This window comes from Triturus cristatus, chromosome 3_2 (assembly GCF_964204655.1).
Source record: "Triturus cristatus chromosome 3_2, aTriCri1.1, whole genome shotgun sequence".
NCBI classification, from domain to species: domain Eukaryota; kingdom Metazoa; phylum Chordata; class Amphibia; order Caudata; family Salamandridae; genus Triturus; species Triturus cristatus.
The window spans coordinates 539085154-539108217 of record NC_140584.1 but is presented as its reverse complement, the minus strand read 5'-3'; the positions used below and the strand labels follow the sequence as shown (position 1 = coordinate 539108217).

Sequence of the window (23064 nt, the reverse complement as noted above, 5' to 3'; positions counted from 1 at the left end):
CTCCAGTAAGCGCCACGGAGCTGTGTTGCACAGTGTTGTAAAAAGGGGTGTGGTCTCTGAATACCTCTCTGCAATGCGGCTCCCTGGCGCATACTGGAGGTACCTGGTGGGCTAGTTGGCCCCCAGGGGACCACAGGATTGAAGAGGAATTAATTCCCCAACTTAAAACACGCCACAGGGCGTGTTTGCACAGGTCACCTCAGGCCCCTCCCCCTTCCTTCACCATTGTACAAATATTCCTCTAAAATCAGCCGAACTACGAATTCCGATTTACTCACCTGTTTTCAGGAGAGAACCCACGGCTGCATCTTTTAGCCCAGCACTGACCCTGAAAAGTAATTCTAAGCGTTCTTACCAGTAACTTGTAATTCCTTCCATAGGAATCCATTGTGTGGTTTTCACCAGAAAATTTTCAAAGTGTCCATTTTTGAAACGTACAAATATTCCTCTGAAATCAGCCGAACTATGAATTCCGATTTACTCACCTGTTATCAGGAGAGAACCCATGGCTGCATCTTTTAGCCCAGCACTGACCCTGAAAAGTAATTCTAAGCGTACTTACCAGTAACTTGTATTTCCTTCCATAGGAATCCATTGTGTGGTTTTCACCAGAAAAGTTTCTAAGTGTCTATTTTCACAAACTAAAAATATTCCTAAAAAATCGTCTGAAAGACTTAAACACATTCTTTCAACTGTTTACAGGAGGTTGGCCAGTGCTGGATCCAGGATCCACCACTGAGTAAGAAAAAGTAACGATAACACCACTTACCTGCTAAGTGAATTTTCTGCCATAGGATTACATTGGTGATTCTATGGGAAAAAGTTTCTAAGTGTCAACTTATAAAATACAATAATATTCCTTAAAAATCACTACTGTAACCAAAGCGCTTTTACTCAACTGTTTACAGGAGTTGTCCAAGGACTGAATCTAGGATCCAGTCCTGTGGTTAGAAAAGTAATCCATAAAGTAACTAATTGCATTTAACTAGTAACTACTGTACTCAAAAGTCTGTTGCCTATTTGCCAAGTATTTAAACTAAAGTAATTCATTCTGAGATGTATAATGTAATTATAATGTAATTAAAAAAATATATATAAAAATAAATAGTTTAAAAAATGTAGTAAATCAGTATCAAAAAAATCAGTATAACAATTAATACATTCAAAATTGTCATTTACAAAACCTTTGTAATTCACTGAAAAAACCATAGGTTTCAGGCCTGATATAGTTAGGAATTAGCATTTAAAAAACCTTTGAAATTCACTGAAAAAACCATAGGTTTCAGGGGCGTTATAGTTAGGAATTGGCATTTAAAAAACCTTAGAAATTCACTGAAAAAACCATAGGATTCAGGGGCGTTATAGTTAGCTGGATATTTCCCTCGTACAAAACCCTAGAAATTCCCCCGTTATAGTTAGTTCAGCTAACTATAACTCGCGCCCCCGCAATGTACTGCTGGTGACATCACATATTACATCACTCATGACATGGTCAGTGACATCACTGATGACATCACTGAGGACATCTGAAATGACATCACTGATGACATCACTGATGACATCATCCATGTAATAAATTAGTGCATCTTCTCACACCCTTTGATATACTCAATCAAAATTTCAGACGTCCATTCTCAAAACCATAGATACTCCAATACCAATAACTACATACCCACTCATTGACTCTTAGATCTACACACACATCCACTCACTCACCTGTACAGTCACTCATACTTACAGTCACTCAGTACAGGACTATCATATGCATTTATACACCTACATAGACACTCACACACCACCAATCATCCATAGAGGTACTCTCACACCTAGTCAGTCATGCACATAATTAATCACACTCCCATTTACTCACCTATGCAGTTATACACACACAAGTTCACTTACACATAAAAATAGTACCACATTCTTACGCTCTTATACAATCACTGACACAAGCACACACTCATCCATACAGTCACTCTCACATATACCCACTTATATACTCTTACACACATATATACTGCCTTTCACATATGTAGTTACTCACACATGTACCACTGAGATATACATTCAATCACTAACACACCCATACATACACTCACCCAACCATACAGTCCATCACAGATGAACTCTTAAAACCATGCACCCATAGAATCACCCACTCACACGTGTATGCACAGAGTCACATACACCCCACCCACACAAACACTCAGGCACCCAAACAGATACTCAGACAACCAATCAATAACCCATAGAGACACTCATATAGCTATTCACAAAACCATGCAGCCGCTTATACACCAACAGACAGACAGATACAGACATTCACACAGTTTAGTCACTAGTCTGCAGTAAGATTCGTTTAATGACTCACTTATAGAGTCAGTCACGCACCTACTAAATCATCCATTCACACAGTTATACACCCACTCATTCTTCCATAGATTTTTCCCTATATATATATATATTAAACATATTTAAAATTTACAGAAACACACACTCACTAGATGACGTCATCAGTGATGTCATCAGTGATGTCATTTCAGATGTCATCAGTGATGTCATCAGTGATGTCACTGACCATGTCATGAGTGATGTAATATGTGACGTCATCAGCAGTGCATTGCAGGGGCACGAGTTATAGTTAGCTGAACTAACTATAACGGGGGAATTTCTAGGGTTTTGTACGAGGGTTTTGTACGAGGGAAATGTCCAGCTAACTATAACGCCCCTGAAACCTATGGTTTTTTCAGTGAATATATATATATATATACATATATATATATATATTCACTGAAAAAACCATAGGTTTCACACATGTTATAGTTAGCTGGACATTTTACTGATAAAAAACCAATGAAATTCCCCCGTTATAGTTACTGCAGGCAACTATAACTCACGCGACCGCAATCCTCTGATGATGCTAATACTGTATTTAGACACTTATTTGCCCATGTCTTCTTCCATTAAGTTTTAGCTTTACATATATTACAAATATTTTTTTTTCATAAAGACACATATGTCATCAGCAGAAGATTGCGGTCGCGTGAGTTATAGTTGCCTGCAGTAACTATAACGGGGGAATTTCATTGGTTTTTTATCAGTAAAATGTCCAGCTAACTATAACATGTGTGAAACCTATGGTTTTTTCAGTGAATTTGCAAGGTTTTTTAAATGCTAAGTTACTTTACGCCATTCGTGGCGTGCGCGCCCAGTTAACGCAGTTAGCGCACGGTGCACTTCGCGCACCGTGCGCGCACAGTGAGCACGCGGTGCGCTTCGCGCACCCACTTTACGCAGTTAGTGCCGTGCACGCACAGTGGTGACGCGGTGCGCTGCGCGCACCGCGTGCCCACGTTAAGCGGGATGGGCCATGTACGCACGATGCGCTTCGCGCACCGTGCGCACATGGGGGACATATTTTGCGCATCTTTGTGAAATGTATTCTTTGTTAACTTCCTACCTATGATAAGCCATGCACAAATGGTGCCCTTCGGGCACCATTTGCACACGGGGTGGGGAGAATGTGGATAATTTTTTTTTTTTTACTATTTTTTACCGTGCGCGTACGGTAAGCGTAATCGTCGATTTTCCGAAAAAAAAAATTTTTTTTTTTTGGGCTTGGGGGTGGTTTGGGGACCCCTGTATCAATGCTGGGTGGTTAGGATCTCATTAAACTGCCTCTTTACACATTTTTGGGGTTGGTTTTTGCTGCCCTACTCAGGAAGCGAGAGAGAAAATGGCGGCCGCCGCTTCCTGGTTTCGACCGATTCGAATGTTTACTAAGAACTAAGAGCCAATCAGAATCGCGCTCGCGCACGCCACCGTACGCGTACGGTAAGCTTACGGTAAGCGCACCGTAAGCTGCCACAGATATATATATTGATTTAAAGGCTATTTTCTCAGAATCTACTGAACAGATTTACACCAAACCTACAAAAGGCACTTCCTTGACCTGGGGACTACCTCTCTGCCAAATTTCATTAAATTCTGTTCAGCCGTTCGGGCTGTAGCCCTGTCTAAAGGTCCTATGGAAAAATGCATGGGAAAAACGCGTTTTGGGACCCCCCTTTTATCTCAGCCCCCGCTTGACGAATCCCCCCGAGACTTTCAGGGTAGGAGCGGAGCGTAGCGCCCCACCTATTTTGAAAAATTCGCGAGGATTCGTCGACCGGCGCCAAAGTTATTCAAAATAGAATGTTGCGGATTTCCTATGGAAACGTGGTCCTAACTATAACTACCTACTGGCGACCGCCAGTAGGTAATATATATATATATATATATATATATATATATATATATATATATATATATATATATAAAGTAGGTAGTTATAGTTAGGACCAAGTTTCCATAGGAAAAGAGTTTTTTATTTTGATTAGAACTTTGGCGCCACTTGACGAATCTTCACGAAATTTTCAAAATTAGTACGATGCTCAGTTCAGCTGTTTTGTTGAAAGTTTCTGGGTGATCTGTTACGTAGGGGATGAGAAAAAGGAGGGATCCCAAAATGCGTTTTTCCCATGTTAATTCCCACAGAGATTTTGAACATGACTGCAATCTGAAACGCTGAAAGGGATTTCACCAAATTTGGCAAAAAGTATGCTTTTTGTTATTTGGTGTTAATCCATTCAGTAGTTTTAGAGATATTAACTGAAATCCATACTTGTAAGTCTCAGGACGCAGACCCTCCAGGGATGCGCTGACGGGGAATCAACAAACCCGCCTGCCAAAGTAAGATTCTGATTGGCTGGCCACACCTTCATAGAAAAGTTGTGGCTGCCATTTAATTTATCAGAAAACGGTCCCCAGGACTGAAAAGTTGCTTGTATAGTAAATTAAGGGGTCAGATGAGAGCATTCCTGACGCCTTGTGTATGTTTAAATGAGGGGTAAGCACATGTACTTGGCAGTAAAATGCCACAAAGTGTTTTTAGTTTGGCCACGCGCGAGATCCACAGAGACATCGCGGGACGCAGTGCGGCCCCCCCATGGAAAGCTGCAAACCTCGCCATGAAGTTACACAGGGGGCCGCGCTAAGCGTCGCAGTGAATCGATGGATTCATGAAAAAACCCAACCAAATTGGGCTTCTTTTCAGAAAAAATGGAAAGGGTTAAAGAAATACTGACCATATAGAAGTGGTATAACAAAAAATAATTAGGTTGTAGTACATAAAAGAATATTCAGAAAATAAAATAGTGAATGTTTGTAGGGTGAAAGAAAATGTGTAGCTTTGAGACAGTATAGTAGAAAGGAAAAAGAAGGCTGCTTAGATGAGAATATTAGCTTACAATACATTGAGCAGAAAAAGAGAAAGAGGAATTGCTATACTGACTGTATGTTAATTGTATTATGCTAGTATGAATGAATGTGTTTGAAATTAGAGGTGGATGTTTGCTTATAGTATATAATATTTTTTTTTGTTTAAATCTGTTTTTATTGATTTTTTTTGCATTCTTATGAAAGGCAACAGACGTTTGGGTAGCTGTCTATACATACAACCATCAATCATCAGTATGATATACATTTCTCTTTGCGTTTGTGCTGTGCGTACAGTTGATTACATACAGTTCCTTCCGTGAAGGATCATGTATAGCCCCTGGTCTTCGACCAATGTTACACATTGCATAGAATACAGTTTAATTATATTGGAGTATCGTGATGATGTTCCACAAAAGTTCTTCCAGTTCATTCACCCTGGGCTTCCAAATGGATGATACAACAGAGAACAAAAACAACAACAACATTGACCGGTTTATGTGCACTTATCCCCCCACTTCCCCCTGTACGCAGCTCCCTAGTGATTTCTAATCAACCTGATAGTTGTCCCCTCTTGCTAGCGGTGTCTGCTTCTATGTAGGCAATCAATTAGTTTGCATGTGTTCATAGAATATCACAACCTTTCCCTGATGATGCGCGTGTCTCCCGTTGTTTGCTCGCACTCCTCAGAACCTTCCCCCTCTGTCTGCTGTAGTGCATGGAGGAGTCCCTCCCATTGAGTTGTTATGGGTTCTTTACGCAGTGCCAGTGTTTCTTCCCGCTGAATGGCAATCCCCTCCGCTTTGGCCCATGCTAGCAGCGAGCAACGGCGCAAGTGCACGTGTGGTGGGTCCTTCGCTTTCCACCGTTAAGTTAAAAGGCACTTATCGACCACTATCCCCAGATCCAGAAACCTGGATGTTACCTTTGTGGCGGGGGTCCTCCTAAAGTGGTGCAATAGGTATACAGTCCATTCAAAGGGTATGTCGCGGCCTGTGCATGCATGTAACAGTCTGCTTATTGTGTGCCAATATGCATGTATTCTAGGACAGCTCCATAACATGTGTATTAGTTCAGCCCCTTGTTCGGCACATCTCAAACATGTTGCATCCGTGCAGTGAAAGTACCTGTTGATCATCGCAGGCGTGAGGTATGCTCTATGAACAATGAATAACTGTATTTGGCGAAATCTCATGTTTCTAGGTATGCGCACTGGACTTTTAAGCATCCTTTCCCATTCTTTATCTGCTAATTGTCGCCCCAAGTCCAGCTCCCATTTACGGCGGAGTGGATCTAAACTGAGTGCCACATGAGTTCGGAGTGACGCGCGAACCAGAGTATAAGGTGTCTTCCACGCCCCATGACGTGTAAATACTGTATGGTGAGGTGCGGACTTGGTTCTGTGGTTATGTCCCCCCATCTGGCCGTCAGTGTTGCTACTAGTGATCGGTGCGTGAGGAATTACCCGGGTGGGAGTCCCTCGTCTTCCACTAATGACATATACGGTATGAGTGCCCCATTGCAGTACAGGTCTCCTAATGTCTGCAAGTCAGCTTCTCGCCATTCCATGAGCGAAAGGGACGTGAGTACCGTGGGCCTGCAATGAGATCCCTCTAGTGGTATTGCTGGTGCATAGGGGACAATATTTCTGGTAATGTATAGGCACCTGCGATAGCATTTGTATGCCACTGCTAGTAGGAGCGACGTCGGTGGCACGGCCCTAGTGGTGGGGTGGAAAAGCCTGACTATTTGCTCTAGCGAGTACGGTGGCAGCGTGGTCGCTTTGTCTTCACGGCCCCTATCTGCGAGCCGGCGGACTATCCACTATAGTTGGGCAGCCAAATAGTAGTGTTCAAAACAAGGCGCAGCAAGGCCTCCCTGGTCAGTGGGCAGATATAGTTTTGCTAGTGCCATTCTATGTCGGGCGTATCCCCAGAGAAAGTCCCTGAGTAATTTAGTGAGCGTAGCAAAGAAGGTTGCCGGAACATATATAGGCAAATTAGCAAAATAGTAAAGGAGTCGAGGAAGGATCACCATCTTTGCTAACGCTACCCTGCCAGTGATAGTCAGCAAAAGTATGTTCCAGAATCGCATCTGCGACCGGATTGCTGTTGGCCCTCCCCAGGTTTCCGTCAAACAAGTCCTTCGGCTGGCGATATATCTGGATCCCCAGGTAGCGGAAGGTGCACTCTCTCCATTGTACTCCTGTACCATTCAGATTGTATCTTGGGTCTTGGCCTCCCTCACTGAATGCATAGATGCAGGATTTGCCAGCGTTCACTTGTAGTCCCGAGATGGCAGCAAAGTCCTGCAAGAGGTGCGCTAATTGATCAGGTATGTTTTCTATGTCCTTCACATAGACCATTAGGTCATCTGCGTAAAACGACACTTGGTGTATCGCATCCCCCAGATGTATACCATCTCCCAGTGTTGTACGTATCGCTGCCTCTAGGGGCTCTATCGCAAGCGTGAACAGGAGGGGGCATAATGGGCACCCCAGTCTGGTACCTCTGCGCACCGGTATGGCATCGGATATGTGTGGCCCCAGTCGGACCCGGACCGTGTGATTTTTGTATAGCAAGTTGACCATCTGAAGGAACCCCAGGCCCAGATCATATCGCAACAACACTGCTGACAGATAGCCCCATTCTAAGCAGTCGAATGCTTTTTCCAGGTCTAGTATGAGACACCCCGCTCTAGGTCATTCCTGTATGGCATCTGTCGCCACCCTGAAAAACCGCCGCAGGTTCAGTGATGTGCTCCGTGCAGGCACAAATCCATTTTGGTTGGTGTGGATCAGTTCAGGGACTACTGGTGCTAGTCTGTCTGCCAACACCTTAGCGAGTATCTTATAGTCAGTATTGAGTAGGGCTAAGGGTCTATACGAACCCAGGGCTGTGGGATCTCTATCCGGCTTTAGTAGGGACACCAGGTATGCTTCTCGCATAGAGGGGGCAATTCTTGCTCCTCCAGTGCCATAGTATATAGTGCGTGGAGGTGTTGCACAAGGGATTCGCGGTGGGCTTTGTAATACTTGGCTGGCAGGCCATCCGGCCCTGGCGTTTTCCCGGATGCCATGGACCCAATCGCATCTCCAATCTCTTCTAAGGTGAGTGGGCTGTTAAGCGTCTCCTGATGTGCCCCTGAGGCTGTGGGTAGATGGACGGAGCCCAAGAATCTCTCTAGCTCATGACCTGGGCAGCGCCCCCTAGACTGGTACAACTGGGCATAATGGTCAGTCATGGCACTGTGTATCTCGCACTGCGTATACACTAGGGTCCCCTCTGATGTGTGTATGGCCCCTATCGGAGCGTGGGCGTTCTCTTGCTGCAGCAGCCAGGCCACCAGTCGGCCTGCTCTATCGGCCGAGGCATGTGTGCGAGCTGTATGAGCTGCGTAATTGTGGCATCGCAGTCGCTCCAGTGGTTCCACATGTTTGGCACGGAGCCTTTCCAGTCGGCCCGAGTCTTAGCCCCTCCCTTCTCCTTCACGCTCATACTTCAGTAGCTGGGACTCTAACTTCGTCAGTGAGGTTGACAGCTGCCTACTTATATTGCACGTGGCCTTCAAACAGTGCCCCCTGATCGCTATTTTGAAGGCGTCCCATTCTACGAGTGCATTGCTTGCGGTACCCTCGTTGAGGTCAAAATATGTGAGGACGGCCGTCCCCAGTGGTGAACGAAACTCTGGGTCTTCTAGCGCAGTTGTTTGGAGGCGCCATGTGGGTATGGGGGGACGGTCTGCCTCCCAGCTGAGATGGATCCACAGGGGGATATGATCGGAGTGTGTCTGCCCTAGGTATTCTGATTTCGTGACCAGTGGGAGCAGGGATTGGGAACCCACTACCCTATCAAGATGTACATGTAGGTTATGCACCGCTGAGTAATAGGAGTAAATACATTCAGTAGGATTAAGAACACGCCACACATCCAACAATGCCCAGTGTGAGAGCCAGTCTGTGAGTGCCTGAGCATTAGACACAGCAGAGGTTTTGTTAAGAGGGGGGAACGATCTATCTGTGTCAACGTTGAATACCAAATTGAAGTCCCCTCCCAGCAGCCAGGGAAGCCCAGTGTAAGGGGTCAGAGCTTGTGATAACAGCACCAGAAAAGAGGGTTGGCCTACATTTGGAGCGTATATCGATCCCAGTAGTATTATTTGACCATTGAGCAGCCCCCGCACCAAGGTGTATCTGACCTCGTGATCTGTTACCATGTCCTCACAAACAAACGGGGTGCCCACCCTCACCCAAATTAATGTGCCTCTCGCATGTGTTGAGTACGCAGTACCGTATACCTGCCCTCTCCAATGCCTGCGTAGTCTGTCCAGCTCTGCCTGTGTCATGTGTGTTTCCTGCAATAGGGCAATGCCTACCGAATGTCTCTGGAGGTAGGCGAATATGGAGTAACGCCGCGTGGGTGTGTGCATGCCGCGTATATTCCATGTTAGTACGTTAGCTCGTACCATTGCTAGTATACTTAGTCATCCGGGGGGGCGGGGGTAGCTTTTGCATTGGTGAGTGCGTGACGTGGGTAAGCAGCTGTGTACCGGTCTGTTGTAACGAAAACATCAAGTCAACTTCGAATGTCATAACAGCTGGGGCGAACTCTGCGGATATGTTCATCCAAACGTCTTTAACAAAGTATGATAATAAACTATCCCAGTATTTTGCCTGGTGGGGTCGTGTGCGAAATCAGCGCTCTACCGTGACATTCCCCTCCCCTTCATGGTTAGGAGATGTGCCATCTGGTTAATCATCTAGGCCAGTGTGCGGGCTCGCTGTGAATCATGTTGAGTGTCGCCGCACATGTGCCTATTCTCTGTAGCGGTACGCGCGGTGTGGCTGGTCTTAACACCAGTGGGCGCCCAGCTATTGTGTGATGTACCCTGTGTGGTTGTTGACCCAACAGTGCCACCCCATGTCTACAGCACTCCCTGAGATACATAAACGAACATCATAAACAAGTCTACTTGCGTGAGCTGCCTGTGGTATAGGTCAACGCGACAGTGCCCCATCATATGATGCCATCAGCAGTCTGTGGGGTTACCACTGTTAGGCACATGTCTTCATGTCTTCAGTCTGTTGACAGAGACGATGAGCCACTAGCCGCCGCTGAGTCATTGAAGCATGCTTCCGGACGCTCCCTACTTTGTGTGGTACCGAGAGTCGCAACCGCCTCCCGGACGTCCTGTCGCTCCATCCTGATCTTCTACGGGCTCGGCGCAGTTGTCCCCAGTTTTGCATTTCTTAGTGCCAAGCCTGCCGGCTTGTCTACATCTGGGCCCGGAGGGGCGCTCACATCCACAGTCCTGACTCCTCCAGCTAGTCCCACTCCTCCGCAGGGGAGTCAAAGAAGCGGGCCCCTCCTTTCGTTACATCCCTCAGCCTAGCGGGGAATAGTAGAGAGTAGGGCAATTTCAGGTCTCTAAGCTGGCGCTTCACTGCCGTGTAGTTGCTTCTGCGTCGCTGCACGAGTGCTGTGTAGTATGGGAACAGCATGACCTGGCTACCGCTCACTTTGAGGCTTTCTAATTTTCGGGTTTCACACAGCACTGCATCCCTGTCTCTATAGTTTAGGAGTTTAAAGAGGAAAGGGCATGGTCTGGCTCCCGGCTGGGGCTTCTGTGCCGGCCCGCGGTGTGCCCTCTCCACTGCAAACTGTGGCAACAATGTTCCCTGGGATAATATGTCATATGTCCCGTAACCAGCACTCAACATATTGTTCTGGATTCCTTCCCTCTTTTCCCTCCGGGAGACCCACCACGCGAATGTTATTGTGACGAGCCCTTCCGCCTCCTCAACTTTATCTTCCAGTGTATGCATGCGATCTATCATGTCTTGCAGGGCAGCGGCGTGCCTCTGGGTGACAGGTTGAAGTTCCTTAAGTGTCTGGCTATGGAGGGTGACTTTCTCGGCCAGCTTGCGGTGGTCCACGTGTAGCAGGGTGAAGTTCGAGGTGACCTTATCAATCCGTGTTTCCAGGCAGGTTTGTTCTAGCGTGGTACTGATCCTATCCACCGCCTCAAGCACTGAATCCATTTTGGCTGCCAGGGCCGCCTCCACTCCCTCTCTCATGTGTGGGGTGTCTAAACTACCCACACGCAGCAGTCCTTGCTGCATCTTGGTGCGCATACGGCCCATCACTAGTTGCTGCGCAGATGGCATTCGTGGTCAGCCTAGAGTGTTAGTGGTCGCATCGGATGTCTGGCCACTACGTGTGATCCAGGGCCAGTCTAGCGTATTCACAGTTTTGAGGCACTTGAGCCGCGCACTTGGATCTGCGTGTTGAAGGCAGTTCCACGCCGTAAGGTGTCCCTCCCTCAGGAGCGAGGCCTGCGGCACAGCGGCCCTGTGTCTGCATATCTCCTGCGGCGTAGACTATCTGGGCACTGAGCAGAGTGGTAGGTCACGGTGTCTCTTAGCAATGGGCCGCCACCCCCTCTGCTCCTGTCTCTCCGCAGCGGCGGGTTGCCCATGTCCTTGCCTCTACGGGCCTCGGCATGTTCACGGGGGACAGGCCAGGTGGATTCTACCGGCTCCCACTGCCCTGGTAACTCCCTCTTGTGGCACACAGCAGCAGCTGTGTCAGATCTTCTGCTCTCTTTGGGCTGGCGCTACATGGGCCCTGAGGTTCACTTCTATGTCAGACACCTTGTAGGCCCTGAGGTGCTCCTGCTCCCTCCCGCTCCCTCACCGTCACTCCCAGGGTAGGCCACCCCCAGCACCGCACCTCTGCTGCTTATTACTGGTCCCACTGGTGTGGCGGCAACAGATCTCCCGCACGCTGCTCTGATGGGGCGCACTCACCGGGTTGCTCTTCAGTTGGAGGGTCATCTGCTGCAATCAGCCTCCGTGAACCTCATGAACCTATAACGCTGCTTGAAGTACAACTGGCGATTAAATCCTTGACCACGGGTAGGGCACCGGGCCCAGACGGGCTGCCAGCGGAATATTATAAAGCATATCAGGCCATACTAACCCCGAAATTGCTCTCCCTGTACACCAGTGCACGGGATGCATCCATCTTGCCTCGTTCGCTCCGTGAATCCTTGCTGGTATTGCTAGCCAAACCTGACAGAGACGCAGAGTTGTTGGGATCGTATCAGCCCTTGGCGCTTCTGAACTCGGACTATAAGATATTTGCAAAGATTCTGGCAGGCAGGTTGGCCCCGGTGGTCCCCGGATTGGTGCATGAGGACCAGAACGGGTTTGTCCCTGCGTGTAACACGTCCCTCGACTTACGACGGTTCTTTAGAGTCGCACACTACGCAAGGGAGCAATGGCCACACTCAAGGTGCCTAGTATTGGACCTAGAAAAAGCGTTCAACACTCTTGAGTGGGATTTCTTATTTGCTGCATTGACCAAACATAACCTAGGCGACGATTAGATTGGACTGGTCAAACTGCTATACACCCCCCCACCGCACCGGTAAAGATAGGCCCATACGTTTCCAAACCACTCTCGATTATACGAGGTACGAGACAGGGCTGCCCTCTTTCCCCGCTCTTATTTGTACTCTCTATAGAACCCCTGGCAGCAGCATTACGTAGCACCGGAAATGATTGGGGCATACCTCTTGGAGATGGGCACACACCGTCTCCCTATATGCTGATGACCTCCTAATATACTTACGTGATATCCGGCAGCCTTGTGATGCCATAGCTAAGGCATTGTCCGACTTTGCAGTGGTCTCTAGGCTCCATGTTAATTGGGGTAAATCTTGCCTTTATCCCTTTAATGAAACCACCCCCGACCCACGGTTAACAGTCAATGCTACACCGGTACGCTGGCAGCAATCCGCATTCTGCTATCTGGGAATACGGATCTACCGTGAACCGTCCAACCTTTTTGAAGGCAACTACACTAGGACGGTAACAGCGCTTAGGTCGCAGATGTTATTTTGGCGTATGCTGCCCATTGCTACTATGGGCAGAATGGCACTCCTAAAAATGGTAGCGCTCCCGCGACTTTTATACCACTTTGTGAATTTACATCAAGCCTGCAGTATTCCGTGCCTTCGAGGGGGACATGCAACACTTTATATTGCATGGCGGTCGGAACAGAGTGGCGCTTGCCAAACTCTACCTACCCGTGGATGGGGGCGGTGTGGCAGTCCCAAATATGGAACACTATTATCTAGCAGCGCAGCTGCAATGGATAGCCTGCTGGCTCAGCGGGAGACAACTTAAAGACACAACCACGCAGCAACCAGGCCATACACAGACACAGGTGATCTCCCTTTTCCACCCGGGAAGACGGGGGCCCAAACCAACCTAGCAGCTGATGAGCTTGTTTCTGCTGGGTCTTGAGGCTCACCAAAACGACCACTACTTACGCGCCGTCTATCCCTTTAATGGGTACACCACACCAATTGAAAGTGACCACAGCAGCAGAACTGGCTACGAGGATGCGGGACTTCAGACAGTGGGAGACCTATTTCAAGATAGGAGCCTCCTCTCATTTGATGTATTGGTAGAGGAACATGACTTGCTGAGGGGCCAGTTCCTGCTCCATGCGGCACTCATTAGGACGTTAAGGACGCTCTGGGGAGACATATCGGAGGAACCAAAAATGCACCTAACACTACAGTATCTTCACACAATGGGGACGGGCAGGCACCTTGTTAAATGGTTCGCAGAGTCTATATGGACACATGCGGCAATCCCACTCACCAACCTGAGAAAGAGCTGGGATGCGGACCTACAGAGAGAAAGCACTGACCGGGAATGGGCGACCATACTGGCAGGCCCCACTTGCATACCGAGGAATGGTCGGTTTAGGATCATACAATATTATATAACACAGCGTGCATATTTGACACGGGCTTTGATAAACAGAATATTCCATCGAAAGGACGCACACTGCCCTCGCTGTGCAACGATAGGTGGTGATCTAGTGCATATGCTGTGGGCATGCTCTAGATTGCATAATTATTGGGAGGCCGTCACCACGCATTTGGCGTGTTGCATGGAGCGTGACCTGGACTGGAACTGGGAGGTGTGTGTTTTGGGGTTATCCCGCAAGAAACACAAAGTGACGACACAATTCATAGATCTAGGGCTCATAGTTGCTAAGCGGCTTATCACTAAACGCTGGAAGTCCCCTGACCCCCCATGATCGCAGGCATGGTGTCATTCTATGATGTGTTGGGCACAGGCGGAGGCGGTTGGCCTGGGCCGGGAGAATGCTAAGGGTATACACAGGGTACCAATAGCCGCAGCCTGGGACACAATTCTCACTGACCTGCAGGGTGCATGGCAAGAGCACCCGGAAACGCAAGATCTAAACCATGGATCGAATGCCACGGACGATGGCACGGAAAGGCCCACTAAACCAACTTCGATGCCACCTCTTTACTAACATGCCCCCCTTTCCCCCCTTCCTCCCAATGCCCTTCCCACTCCCCCCACCTGAGTGCTGCCTGGGGCTGCGGGAAGAACTGGTAAAAGTAGCATGAGCTTCTGGCAGACCCTTAAATAGACAAGAGGCAATAACCTTGGGGTGCTGCAACATGCCGGACAGGTACTGGGAGTGATAGCGGGATATGTGACCAATATTGTGATGGCTACACCACCACATTAGTTACGGACATTCAGTGAGATGCATTTCCCCTTCCCCTCCGTGTTCCCCCTTCCCCCTTCCACACCTTTCCACTTCCCACCACCCTCTCCCCTACTGGTTTCAGTGCGTATTCCTCCTCCTCCTCCAACTCCTCCTTCCTTCCCCCCATGTTTTGATCTTAATTTGTTCATTGTATTTCATGTAAATGAGAATGTTTGATATCGCAACCACTATGGCGTGTATTTACAAGGAAAATGCGCAAATGAATAACATGATTGTGGTGCTACATTAAAAATTGTAAAACTAATAAAGAAATTTAAACAAAAGAAATAATGTATTCCTGGCAAATAATATGAATACTACTGCACTACCATTTATACACAGGAGCATGTCTATACCTTCCTTGTACCTTTTCACCTATCTCTTCCTCTACATTCCTAGGAATGATCTCTTCTTTTGCAATGGTTCTACGGTCTTGTACTTCGTAACATCTGCCAGTTGTTTCAACTGCACACAATAATTAGTTCCCTTGTAAGTAGCTTTCTTCATTATAGTAAGGTTCAGTAGTAGATGTGCGCATCCATTCTCCTTTTTTGCAAATTTTGCAAACGTTACTTTTATTAATAAGCCTTTTTTGGGGTCTCTTTTTCTTCATAAACAAAATTGTTTTAACCAGTGTTTTCATTCTGTTTGTATCCAAATAAATAGTTTGCACTTCAGAAGAAACATTTTATCAACAACACTCGCAATATATTATTTTTGTTTGACTGCTGCTTTTCTCAACTTAATGTCCCTCATTTTTCGTACCAAACTCTGTATTACTCTATTTCTAAACATTCTTATTCGTACTTAAAATAGTTTCCGCCTCCTTGTCAAATTAAGGGGTCTATTATGATGGCGGGCGGACGGTACACGGGACTGACCGCCAGAGGTGCGCCAGTCCCGCTAGGCCCATAAGGATGCGACCACCACCCTGCAGGTGGCATTTTCCATATTTTGCATTGCGGCGGGCGGTGCTGTAAACAGCACCCACTGCAATGCAAAATATGCATGTTGGCATACACAACGTGACAAGCACCGCTCGGTCCTGCTACCTTGTGTATCCCAAGTGCAGCACCCAACCCCCCCTAAATCCCCGGGGGCCCGTATGCTAATAGGCCCCTAAGTGTTGTTATAACATATTTTACAATTAATCTGACTTACTCCTGCTCGGTTAGAAATTTGGAGAGGTAAAGTAAATAGACAGCAGCAGTGTAAGTGTATTGGTGAGTTCCTACAGTAGTTAATCAAAAGTTTAAGTTTCACTATGTTTCTGTATTTGTAAATAGTTAAATAAGTTATGTTATGTTTGTTAATTGTTTGGTTTAAATAGTATTCTAATATGTCAATAAAATGTGCTTGTAAAGTTATAAATGTATTTGTTATGAATTTAAGTTAAGGGTGACTAACACACCCAAACAGGTACACACACCTATACAGTCATTGACATAGGTAATGACACACGCACACACTGTTACAGACCCACTCAAAAACCTGTACAGTCACTAACAGACCTATTTACCATGGCAAAATACAGTGGTTCAACACCTAAAATTATGTAAATCAAATAGCTAATATCAAGCAATGTCGAGTGATTCAGCACCTACAATTGTATGAATTGAATAGCTAATATCAAATATGAGTTCAGCAAAACATTTCAAAAAGACTGCACACACCCATAATACATGTTTCTCAATAGAAAATATCCATTGGCCAAGTTCAATTTATACTTGCTTTTTTTAAATCTTGTTTTCCACATCCAATTAAAAATTGTGGCCAACACGTTTCGTCCTCTCTGACTTCTTCAGGGCTCCAAGCAAAATTCTTCTTAATGTGGCTAGACGGTACCGTTGTATTGATCCTTTAGTGTATGATTTTACATGTTGAGCCAGTTATCTGTCCTCTCAAATTGAGGTGAGTCTGGACTGTTATTGTACCAGATCCGTAATATCAAAAGGATATAAAGGATGCCATCACTCCCAGTATTCAAATTAATGATTTCACTCCAGTTGGTGGTGTCCTATGGTTAAAGGACAGACTTCCAGGTATGTTCGCGTGCAGGGTTCTGTAGTGCTTTTTTTTTAATAAATGTAACCGACAGACCTATTTACCAAGCAAACATCTACGTACATTCAAACTGAGTGCAGCTTTTTTTTTACAACAATCTTTATGGTTGTTTTTTCACAACTGATCAGTGATCATAATTTCCACAGTACATCATTTGTGGTGTATGAGTATACAACCTGAGAACAGTAGAATGGAAAATGGACCTACAGAACACATTTTTACGGCAACAAATGCAGCATTTTGCGCAGTGAGTAACCATTTAACTCAAATATTCACAGGCTTCTGGTATTATGATGACTGCAGCGGCTCCGGGGATACAGTCAGCAGCGGCCGCCGGCTCCTCTTCCTCCGCCACCCGGGGCCCCACCACCCTAGCCATCATCCCCACTATCCCTCCAGGGGGAGGCTGGACCCGGCAGGTAGCCTGCAGGTATTTCATACATGGAGTGTGCGTAGAAGGTGACAATTGCCGTTACTCCCACGATCTTTATAGCAGTCATCCCACAATGAGCTGCAGGTACTAACAGCGAGGGTGCTGCGCCTACGGGGACCAGTGCAGATATGAGCACATAAAGGACCAGGAGCTGGTGCTTGATGGAAGGACTTCTGTGGCTTTGTCTGTCCCAGTGTTGAACCAGGTCTCGTGTCCTGAAGTGAGCACAGCTGCAGAGAAGAGCACAACTGTGACTGAAGTGGAAAAGTCCCAACACACTGTGTCGGTGCCATGCATTGAAGACTGGGTCAACGCAGTAGAGTTTGTACCCGGGCAGCCCTACTGTGGACGTGCCCCAGTCACACCATGTGTTCCAGAAGCTCCTGAGCAGGCAAAAGTAATAGAGGATGAGCATGACAATCTGGAGAGCAGCCCAGAATTGAAGAAACAGCTATGCTCCTATGCAGCAGTAGGAGAATGCAGATATGGCGAGAACTGTGCATATTTGCATGGAGACATCTGTGATATGTGTGGGCTGCAGGTGCTCCATCCAATTGACACTGCTCAGAGGTCAGAGCACATAAAGTCCTGCATCGAGGCACATGAGAAGGACATGGATCTCTCTTTTGCTGTACAGAGGAGTAAAGACATGGTGTGTGGAGTTTGCATGGAAGTGGTTTATGAAAAGGCTAACCCCAGTGAGCGGCGATTTGGGATCCTCTCCAACTGCAACCACACGTACTGCCTCAAGTGCATCCGCAAGTGGCCAAACAGTTTGAGAGCAAGATCATTAAGTCATGTCCTGAGTGCCGAATCACATCAAATTTTGTCATTCCAAGTGAATATTGGATCGAGGAAAAGGAGGAAAAACAGAAACTTATCCTGAAATACAAGGAGGCAATGAGCAACAAGTCATGGCGTTATTTTAATGAGGGTAGAGGGAGTTGTCCGTTTGGAGGAAATTGTTTTTACAAGCATGCTTATCCAGATGGACATATCGAAGAGCCACAGCCACGGCCCAAAGGGAGTTCAAGCAGGTATCGGGCCCAGCAGAGGAGCCGCATTTGGGAGTTCATCGAAGAGCGAGAGGGCACCGATCCATTCGAGAGTGATGAAGACGAGGTGGTGGCTTTTGAACTAGGAGAGATGCTCTTGATGCTCTTGGCTGCAGGGGCAGACGATGACCTAACGGACTCTGAAGATGAATGGGACTTGTTTCATGAGGATCTAGAGGATGATTATTCGGATCTGGATCTATAGCATGGTGTCCCTGGAGTTTGGACTGTATGTGCAGCCTGCGACAGTTGCAATTTCTTGTGGTGTTGTGGCAGTGCCGGTGTCTCTCCTAGGCAGGCCTATCAATTCCAGCTGCTCAAGTAACAATTTTTATCCATGGACCACCTTCCCCCATCCTTTAAACAGACCCTTCCTACCCCAGTATGTATGTTTCTCTGTTTCAGGAAGAATAACAAATAAATCTAAAAAAAAAGAAAAAAAAAAAAAAACTCTACCAGCAACTGGAAGTTAAAGAGGGTTTCCAATCCACTGATATGTGCTGACACGTTTAAGATTTTGTACATTACATCACCTTGTTAATTTTCCAGTTATGAAACAGAGTACTGTTCAACGATGCCCATGTGATGGTATATCCCACCAAAGCTGCTGCCATTTTTATTAATTTGCAATTTTTACCTTAATTTTAGAAAGTTTTATTCGAAACCTTTTTTCTTACTTTATAACATTAGGTCGGTTAAAGATGCCATGAAATTGCTTTTTAAAATAGATGATCCAGGATTGTGTTTTTATTTAGCTACTTTTATCCTGAAATCCATTGGTATTAAGAAATCTATGTCCACTTATTTTTGATACTGAGTCTACCTGGATTTCCATATGTACTGTATTATTGCATTTGCACTTTTGTCCTTGTCTAGTTACATCTTCTACAAAACCTACCAGTATTAGGCAATTTTTGCCTATTGCTTTTGTTTGCCAGTGTATAAGGATATTTATTTGTACTGTAATAATGCACTTGCACTTTATATATTGGGACTATTATATGCCTATGAATCCCCATGTATTTATATCAAGGATAGTTCTGTTTTTATATGTTGACTGTTATTATGTCTGTGCTTATATGGTTGATGTATATCAACCGAATAAAAGCTATTTGAATTGAATTGAATTGACTGTAGCCGATAAAGGTTCTCGCAAGGGTGCTGTAAAGGTGGAATATTCTGCTGCACCTAGTATCTCCTGCACCATTCAGTTGTACACCCTTTTATTCATTTTCAAGTGCTTCCTATTGGAACTTGCTCCATGTGAGTACTTCTTGGTAGGGCTGCTGGGTAACTGTATGCTGCTGCTGGTAAGGTTACTTGCATGTAACTGCCTTTGCTATTTGTTTTTTAAACTTTGGTCATTCTGTGCTTTTACTTTGTTTTAAACATCCACTCAATGCGTCACACTCGCAATCTCCCTTCTGCTTTAAACGCCCTCAGCGCTCTCTGGTCCAACGCGGCTTTCATGACATTTGATGTGGAGTGTGTTTGGTTTTGCAGGGCTGTCACTACTTCCTATGAGTTAATGACAAGCTCTAGACTTGTGATAAGCTGTGCACTATTCACCTGGTGTCTTCTGCGACACTCTTATATGAGTTCCAACTGTGTTCAAGTTACTCAATTTATTTCTTGCAATAACAACATAAATTCATTCAATTGTAACAATGTCAAGCGGTGCTGCTCAATAAAGTTTTTTACATGTTGAATGATATCACATACATAATATCTTTGTATTACATAATCATTTGTTTTAAACAATACATTTCACAATCACTGAATTGCATTTTAGTATGCGCATGCCCAATGCATTTCGGAACCAAATGGTTCCTTCATCAGGGGAAAATCTGAAATGAAAATAAACACATGTATAAGAAATTATGTCTCCGGTGGCTCAAAATCATTGATTTATGTCTGAATTCTATTTGAATGTATTCAATCCTACCTGTGTTGGATTTCTGTTTGGTGGACACTAAAGAAAACCGAGGGTGGGTGATAAAATTAGCATGACGGCACATAAGTAATGGTCATTGCAAAGTGCTAAGGTGTTAGTAAATACGCTTACCTTGATATAGGTGGGAGTACACACTGTGTAAAAAATGACATGAACACACAGAATGAGCGATAAATAATGGGCAAGAACGTAAGAAATACTAAGGCTCAACTGAAGCCTCATCCAAGAATATATAGAATTATAGCGTGCTTACCTCAGTGATGTGAGGTTCGTGTATACTGAAAAATAAAAACATGAAAGAGACCTCTAAGAAATGATATTGACGAGTCTATAAATCAGCCTTTAAATGTGAAAACTGAAAAAACCGCCTTACCTATTGATGGATTAACGGAGATATATCGTTGTGCACCGCAGTCAAAGTTTTGAAAGAGAACGCCGCGAATGCCGCGTTAAAAGTGACTGGTCCAAAGGCATGAACATTAAGGAAGGACTACCGGAGTTAAATCTAGACTACTCGTTTGTCTATGTAAGCGCCATCTTAGAACAAGGAAAACATGTCCATAAAGTTTTCTACGGTGAATATAATAATAACAACTGAATTACGATCTGCTATGTGAGTGTTACAATATAAAGTTCACATTTGAAGGCTAAATAGTTTGACGTAAAGATTATGTATTAATGCAATGCTACCTCAACATGGATGCGATAAATTAGAATAAACCGCTAGTACCACGATGGGGGTAATGAGTTCTGGAAAAATAGAGAGCAAATAATACAAGAAATCTATAGTGAGAAATGTGGAAAAATTAACCGTAGTTTACTAAAATCGAGCTTATGAGCACAAATGGTTCAAGAAAGCGATCTGTTAAGTGCCAATGGTACTCCAAGATTGCAAGTGTGATTTAGTTCGGGAAACCGGAAAGAACGCATCTATGCATGTATAATGAGATGTTTAGTCTACATCCACTGAATGTGGCGGATAGATAATATATCGTGCGGTATAAAAAAAAATTATTGAATGGCGATGCCAACTGAACAAAAAAAAACACAATTATCAAAAAAAACTTGGTTTTAAGACACCTGTGTGATGTACTCCACTTACAAATGCCGATGGCCTAGTGAAAATTCGCAAGCGAATATACTCGTGTGAGGTGTTGAGTTTTAGATAGTGTACCCAACTCTTAGTAGATTTAGAATCACTAGGGCTCAAGCAGATGGTATCCGGCCCTACGCGTAGGGCAGGACATATGTTGGATCTTATCCTTACCAATATTGAGGAAGTAACATGTGAACCTCCATTTCCTTTTACCTGGTCAGACCATTATCTGATCATGTTTTTCATCCTGCGTAATAGTGCCCTAGAAAAACCTGTGAAAGCAGTTTACAGGCCATGGCCCCCCTGGAAAATAGTTACCTCTGCTGCCTTCAAGGAGGTTTTTAAAGCTCCCCCAGTTACATCCTATTCAAATGTGGACATAGCGTTGTCTGCTTACCATGATTCGCTAATCTCTTTTTTTGATCAAATAGCTCTTTTTAAAATATCTGTTTCTGCCAGAAGCCCAGCTCCATTGTATCAATTTGCAAACGCCTTGAACGCAAAATCCTTTAAGGACAAAGCAGAATATCGGACTAGGCTTGGAGGCTATCACAATCTGATTAGGGAAGCACAGAAAGCACATCTAGCCTCTACAATCGACAAAGTGGGTAACTCCACTAAAGAGTTATACAAAGCTTTAATTATCTCAGTCAGTCATATTAGCTTTATTCGACAATTTAGTCATCAAAGCAGAAGTACAAAAATAAATCATGACCTATAGTTAATAAAACATTAAAATAGAACTTTCCAATAAAACTATAAAATCCGTTAAAAACAGTTAAAAAACTTCAGGATATTACATTACATGTTTGGTTCCTAGTGCCACTTACTGTACAATTTACAAAGAAATTCATTAATATCGTACCTTACCCTTGCATACAATTCCTTAATGACATTGTAATGAAAATCGGTCTAAGGGTGAAAATGACGGCCAAGTAACTGAAAGCATGTACTTAAAGCAAATACAGAACACTACACAGCAAGAATTGTCTGAGATCTAATAGTCCAAGCCCATCCTAGGAATTTGGCCAGGGCAATAACAAAAGGTGCCACTGTTTCTGAGCGCAGTAGTCTAAGAGCTATATCATTTCTTCTAGTTCCCAGAGATTTACAAATTGGAGAAAACCACATGCGACGCGGGGCTAAGTAAGCTGGGCAAGCAAATAACAGGTGGGCCAAAGACTCAAAATGTGCATGGCAAATGGGACAAGAGGTGTCGGCTAACAAGTCCCATTTTGCCGAGAACGACCTTACTGGTAATGAGCCAACTCTAAATTGGAAATATAACTTTCTATCATTTGGCTTGGTTATAATATCCCAGTATGGTTCCAGCTTTTGTAATGGCTTCACATCTAGAGAGTGCCCCGTTAGTGTTGAGGAGTCGCTGCTTCTAACGTTATTATCAGTCACCCAACCCCAATATCTTTCCTTCAACAAAGCTTTAGTAGGAAACAGGGTACTTTCTGGGTCCTCCCATAGAGTAGCCATGCCAATACTTATTAAGATGAGTCTAATTTCCTGCAACCATTTGATTTTTTTGAGGCGGTCTGCTCTAATTAAATCCTTAAGGCCCGCAGCATAGGGTGTCAATTCCAGTGTTG

General features: G+C 45.1%; 1 protein-coding gene and 1 pseudogene across 1 annotated transcript in view; one reads left to right on the top strand and one right to left on the bottom strand.

The window, feature by feature from the left end:
• The window catches only part of LOC146857670 (solute carrier family 13 member 1-like), a 521802-nt gene that overhangs the window by 23281 nt on the left and 475457 nt on the right, over positions 1 to 23064 (bottom strand). The window lies entirely within an intron of this gene.
• Positions 17219 to 18754, top strand: LOC146857671 (E3 ubiquitin-protein ligase makorin-1 pseudogene; annotated as a pseudogene).